Genomic DNA, 6,000 nt, shown 5'->3' with positions numbered 1-6,000 from the left:
TGAAAGTCACCTATAAATTTAATGCAAATATAAACCTATACTATCTATCGTAAATGACTGCATAATTCATAAAGTTACTCAATAATTATTGCCTACTAACTAACGTGCTTAAAAACAACAGGATTCCCAAATGGGTTGATAAAAGCATTACGCATGTTCTACATGGCCCATTCAGGGATGAGTCAGTATTTGCCCTTTTGCCTTTCCAGTACCTGGGCGGGAAATGAAGCAAGCATAAGAGTGAAACAGTCATTCGTCGACTGCGCGTTGACCCGAGCGCTCGCGTTTTCTGCCGCGTAGTGAAGTGTCCGTGTTAGAGTTTATTTCGTGATTTATGTAGAGACTTTTGGACATCGAACCACGCCGATGAAAAACATTAATATGTAAGTTAAATCTTTATTATTACTCAGTATTTTGTAGAACATTTATCGTTTCTTCCAATTTAAAAAGTTTAACGGTTTTAACACTGCGTCGTTGCCAATCAACTAATTTGACATTAATTTCACTAAATTAATACACTTAACTCATCGCATTTATTGATTCTAATAAAAAAAATTAAGGACCACATTTTAACTTAAGTATTTTTGAGTTTTTAAACAGTTATAAGTAAGTATTTCTAATTTTGATAATCACAAACAGCGTTTAATAATTTCATAAACTAAATATTATTTATTTAAATATTACTCGTATGTTAGAATTCAAGTATAGATATAGGTTTTTTATTCAAAATAGGATATGATATCACTTATTGAAAGTCAAAAACAACCACCCATTCGAAAAAGTGAACTCGGCGCGCTTCTTTTTTTATGAAATATGATTACTATATAAAATCGTACAATAAAATGTATTATTTTATATCCTGAGGGCGGTCGCTGCATTCCATTCCACACGAAAGTAATTTATGTTGTAGTAACCTTTACCACGCAAACGTTTCTTAACAGTTCTTTTGAATTTAGCAATACATTTGTTTTGAACATTTTCTGGGATCTTGTTGTAAAATCGCCCCACAAAAGACTTACTAACTCGACTTAGCGACGTAGACTCATTATATTAGTTGTTTTTACGATTAATCTATTTAATACTTCCTCGTAAGTATTAACAAAAATAATTTTGTTATATGGTCTTTATGCTATTGAATTATAGAATGAAACCAGTTAAAAATATACTTTTTTCAAAAAAAAATATTCTGTACAGTATAAAAAGATATTTGGTTAAATCCTACATTCGAAAGCAAAAAAGTGCCCAAAAATAATCTTAAATTTTCAAAACAATTAAGTATTCTAATATTATACTATAATTAATAATTTATAATAAAGTATTATAATATAATAAATCATTTTCTTACCTGCAATGCAACTAAATTGCTATAAAATATAATATTATTATTGGCTACGCTAGCGATCGTTGACATCAAGAACGTAGATCGTAGATTGCTACGCTGTAGCATAAGTCTACAGAAATAATAGCTCACTTAGAAGATTGGATTAACGTTGGGTCTGAGAAATAAAACGGAGGGTCAAATTTGAATATTGAACAGATAAATTAATTTGTAAATTTTAAACTTTAGGACCTTAACCGTATTCAGTGAAAAGATTATTTCAATATATTTATAATTAGAACAAAGTTCTATCGCTTATAAAATTATCTGTATTGATATTTCTATAAAAAATAGTACAAATGATATTTTGTCAGTTATTTTGTAAAACTTACTGTGCGCTTGTGAAAATGGCCCTTGGTTCAAGCTATTTTTAGTCTCTTAATTTTTTTGCTCGACCACGACATTGACATAAATTTCTAATCTTGAAAATAAGAACATGAATGTATAAATTTTTGATTATAATAGTACATTATTGAAAACGCGGGGAAATAGGTAATTGCAGGTCGAGTATGAGTTTGAAGGCTGAGCCGTAGGCGAGGACTATACCTAAATATGAGACAGGCAATTGCCATTTTCCGCCGAGGCATAAATAGTGCATTTCTCAAAAGAATACAGGGAAATAAAACACACTTTTTATATTATACATTAAATTTAATTAATATTAAAAGTAGTTAAATTCCCATAATTTTTCAAGTTAATGCCGTTTTTAACATGAACTGTACATTTCAGCATGGAATAAATGGGCCATAATGTAGATGACTTTTTAGTTTTAGCAATCTCATTTAAATACGCTAAAAATACTGTTTCGGAGAAAATGTTCACTTTTTTTTCGTTTTTCCAACTTATAAAATTTTCATATACGTTCATGTATTTTTCTTTTGACTTCACTGGAAGCAGGTTTTCCATTGCCAATTTGGCTTCTGATCTTAAATCTGGTCGAGTACAATCAATCTCCATTTCACTCTCTGAACCGTGGGAACTTATTTTAATTATTATTTAATTTATATTTAGTAAGTAAGTATGTAAATAACAAATCAAGACGTATTTTCAGCTTTGCTGCCAATTTTTATTATATGACTATGGTATGCCAAGAATGACAAAAGAGATCCGATCAAAGAGTATTTAATAACCCCAGCACGCCGTTTCGTACAGCATTGTAGGAGCGTTGTAATGTTCCAAATTCAAAAAACGCTCTTGCAATGGATTTAATTTTCTTTGTCCGAAAATTCGATACTTCACGTGTTCTTTTTTCGAAAATAATTAAAGAATATTTAAAAAAAAATAATAAACAGTATATTATTTTGATTATTAGTACGCTTTAATATGTTTATTTAGTCTAGCGATGAATTTCTTGTCGCAACTGGTTTCAAATTCGATTCTCAACAAAATCAGATGCTTCATTCATTGAATGCACGTTTCAGGCTTTTAAAATATTTTAAAACATGATTCGTCACAATTATTCATTTAATTATCTTATATTTTATTGTTCCGTATTCATATAAGATAACATTCATTATGAATAAAGTTTGTAAATAGAAGATAATTAATATAAAAGTCGACGTCAAAAGTTTTCGCCATTTTTGGCATAATCTTGTTTTAAACAAACTTCGTTATTGAATTCCTGAAGCCAGCAATTGTTTTAATTTGTTTTCTGGTTATTGAATTATCAATACTTTACTTTACGAAAAATCTTTTATTGACCTAAAGAATACCAATTAAGTAAAGTTATTGTTTTTCTTTTTAATTTACATTATTATTTTGAGATTCGTAATAAAATGTTCCTTTCATCTTAACTAAAATCCTAAACCCTACTAGTCATTTAATATGAATGTGACTTTGATTTTATTTTTTATGAGAATTAGTAACTTGATGGTAAGCGATACGCCCTGCAAATGCAGTACCACTTAGGATTCTTGAAATATCCGAAATTTTAATCTGCGATCATTAGTTTGAGATATAAGTTGTCAAGCCTTATTAGCTCTGTAATATCGCTCGCTAAGGAACCTTTCTAACTAAAATACAAAATAATGTTAGGCGTCATTATCACATAGCACCTTCTAGAATATAAAAAAGAAATTAATGATATAGGACTTGTTTACGAAAGGTATTATATTCTGATTTATTTTTTATAATTATGTCGTAGGTATATTGTCAAAGCCTTAAATTACAAATTCATTAGTGATACTATAACCGGCAATAAATTATATAATAATAATAATATTGAAACACTTTTTACACAAATTGTCTTGCTCCAAGTTAGGCATATGTTATGGGTTGCAAGATAACGATATATTTAATACAATATACTTACTTAAACATATATACATACATATAAACATACATAAATACATATAAAATCCATGGCTCGGAAACAAACATCCATATTCATCATATAAATGCTTACATCTATCGGGATTTGAACCCGGGACCTCCAGCTACAATCTATCTATGCGTTAGTATAATTAACTAAATGTTATCTAAGCGAATCGACCATTGTTCACTAGTAGGTCTCCAAAACAAATTGAGACTGTACACCACCACTTACGAGACGAGCGCTGCGTGCAGCGACAGCGGCTGGCGGGTGCCAGAACTGAATCAGCCGTTGTCCACTACTATTTTAACAATAAGATGGAAAATTACATACACGCTCCAATGATTACTATTATTGTTCTGCAAATTGCATATTATGAAAAAAATTTACACACTATACTAACTTCAATAATAATAAACCAAGATTTATTACAATATCACTATAGTACAGTACACATATTATGTCTACTGTGACTATATGTATAGTGTACCCGTGACATTACAATATCACTAAAACCAGGTCGTTAAATTATAAAATATGAAGTCGATTGTCAATCTACCGTTTAATTATAATATCAATAGTGGAATTGTAATATAACTGCTTAAAATATATTAATACCCGTCCACACACAACCCGTAATTTCATTATATTATTCTTTGTGAAATTTAAAGGCTAAAAGCCTTTCATCCCGTCGTTCATTATTTAAAAAAATGGCACCTTTTACACTCGGCTCGTGGTCGTATTGTTTTTGGAGTTCAACTCTATTAAATTCGTTGCAGTTTTATTTTTATAAGAGCTGACTCTACCGGGCTGATGTTCATTTATGTTTGACTAGATATTTTCTTGACTTTGTTCGTTTGTAAAATTTTAATGTGCGTTTAGTGAAAAATACCGTTGAAAGATAATAACGCACTGCAAAATTATATTAATAATGTTGGGCTGTGGTTATTCGGAATATGTTACTCGTGTGAGGTGTTACTTTTAAGTATTTCACGTTTGAGTATTTTTGTTCCGTCACTTTAATTATTGTAGATGAAATGATTTGTAAAACGATGAAGATGTAAGTGTTGATATAAAAGTTACACAGAGTTTCTCGCCACCTCTTCTCATTAAAGCTCAACCTCCTGCGAACCTTCTTTTTCTTGAAAAAAAAAGAAGAAAAGAAAACTTGAGATTCATAAGTGTCATTGCTTTGACCTAAATGAATAAAGTGTTTTTTATTTGATTTGATTTGAAACGGGGTATTAAGCCCACCTTAATGTGAAGTGAATACTTTTTCTTATGCATATCAGTGATGTATTTGATGGCTGGGTGCCATGCGAGACTCTCGGTAAATTCAGTTCCAGAAGAAATTAATATATTCTATTGAGTCATTTTTTAACAATAATAAAGTTTTTTTTTTTCAACTTTATCCCCAGGTAATTCAAGGTTGCGCGTCTACCACCCAAGAAACCCCTTTTGTTGTATCTAAGCTCTTCGACAGTTTAATAGGGTCTAGGAATCTCGAGCCATTGCCAATTCTGCTGTCATCTGGAAGGCAAATCTATGAACACTACTCACTGTTTTGGGATTTAACCTAATAATTATTAAAGATCGTATTTTGCTTCAAATTACTGTAATAATAGAATTTAATAATAAAATATTTTAATCGTCCACTCCGTACCGTACCACATGAATGCCTGTATTCGTGGTCAACTGATGCCAAATGGTGTTGTCAGTTGACTATCTATATTTTAAATTTGAATAGATTATTACAATTAAAAATTAAATTTATAATTACATAAATCATGGTTATTAAATAAAATATTAAAATTTAAATGAATAAAAATTATAAAAATGTTGGTTATATATTACATATCCAAATTGGTTTCGAAAAATTACATAAATAAAGTAGGGTTATAATTGAATTGAACATTCTAGCTCTTGAGAAAATGCAGGTGCTGTAACATATTGAGTATTGCTCTAATCTATGGTCTGGTGCACCCCAATGTCAGCTCAAACAATTTGACTTCATAGGAACTGCTTTATGCCTAATACGTGGTTCTTGACACCTAATATTACCTTCATGTTCAACCAAACAGAATAAGCTTCCTTGCGCGGTGTTTCCAAGGCTTACGTACTTGTAATAAAAGCGCGTTCACCTTCCTGACGGTCCCGTTAATCCTAATCCTATAAACTGAACGGAGGTGATCACTTAATACAGTGAACACTCGTTTGTCCTACACTTTTATAAAAAGTACAGAAAGATATATCAAAAGCCGAAGATTCAATTCTTTATTTATTAACCTTGAACAATTATTTATGAATCCAT

At 30.4% G+C, this 6,000-nt stretch overlaps 1 protein-coding gene across 1 annotated transcript in view; it reads left to right on the top strand.

Annotated features, from left to right (window-relative positions):
• Positions 1-262: 262 nt before the first annotated feature.
• LOC126965035 (acid sphingomyelinase-like phosphodiesterase 3a) overlaps positions 263-6,000 on the top strand; it is a 110,813-nt gene continuing 105,075 nt past the window's right edge. Inside the window, exon 1 of the mRNA XM_050808462.1 lies at positions 263-383. The gene's annotated coding sequence lies outside the window, so the exon portion shown is untranslated. The remainder of the gene's footprint in view (positions 384-6,000) is intronic.

Source organism: Leptidea sinapis, chromosome 6 (assembly GCF_905404315.1).
Source record: "Leptidea sinapis chromosome 6, ilLepSina1.1, whole genome shotgun sequence".
NCBI lineage: Eukaryota > Metazoa > Arthropoda > Insecta > Lepidoptera > Pieridae > Leptidea > Leptidea sinapis.
Note: the sequence above shows the minus strand (reverse complement) of the source record. Positions and strands in the feature narration are given on the sequence as shown.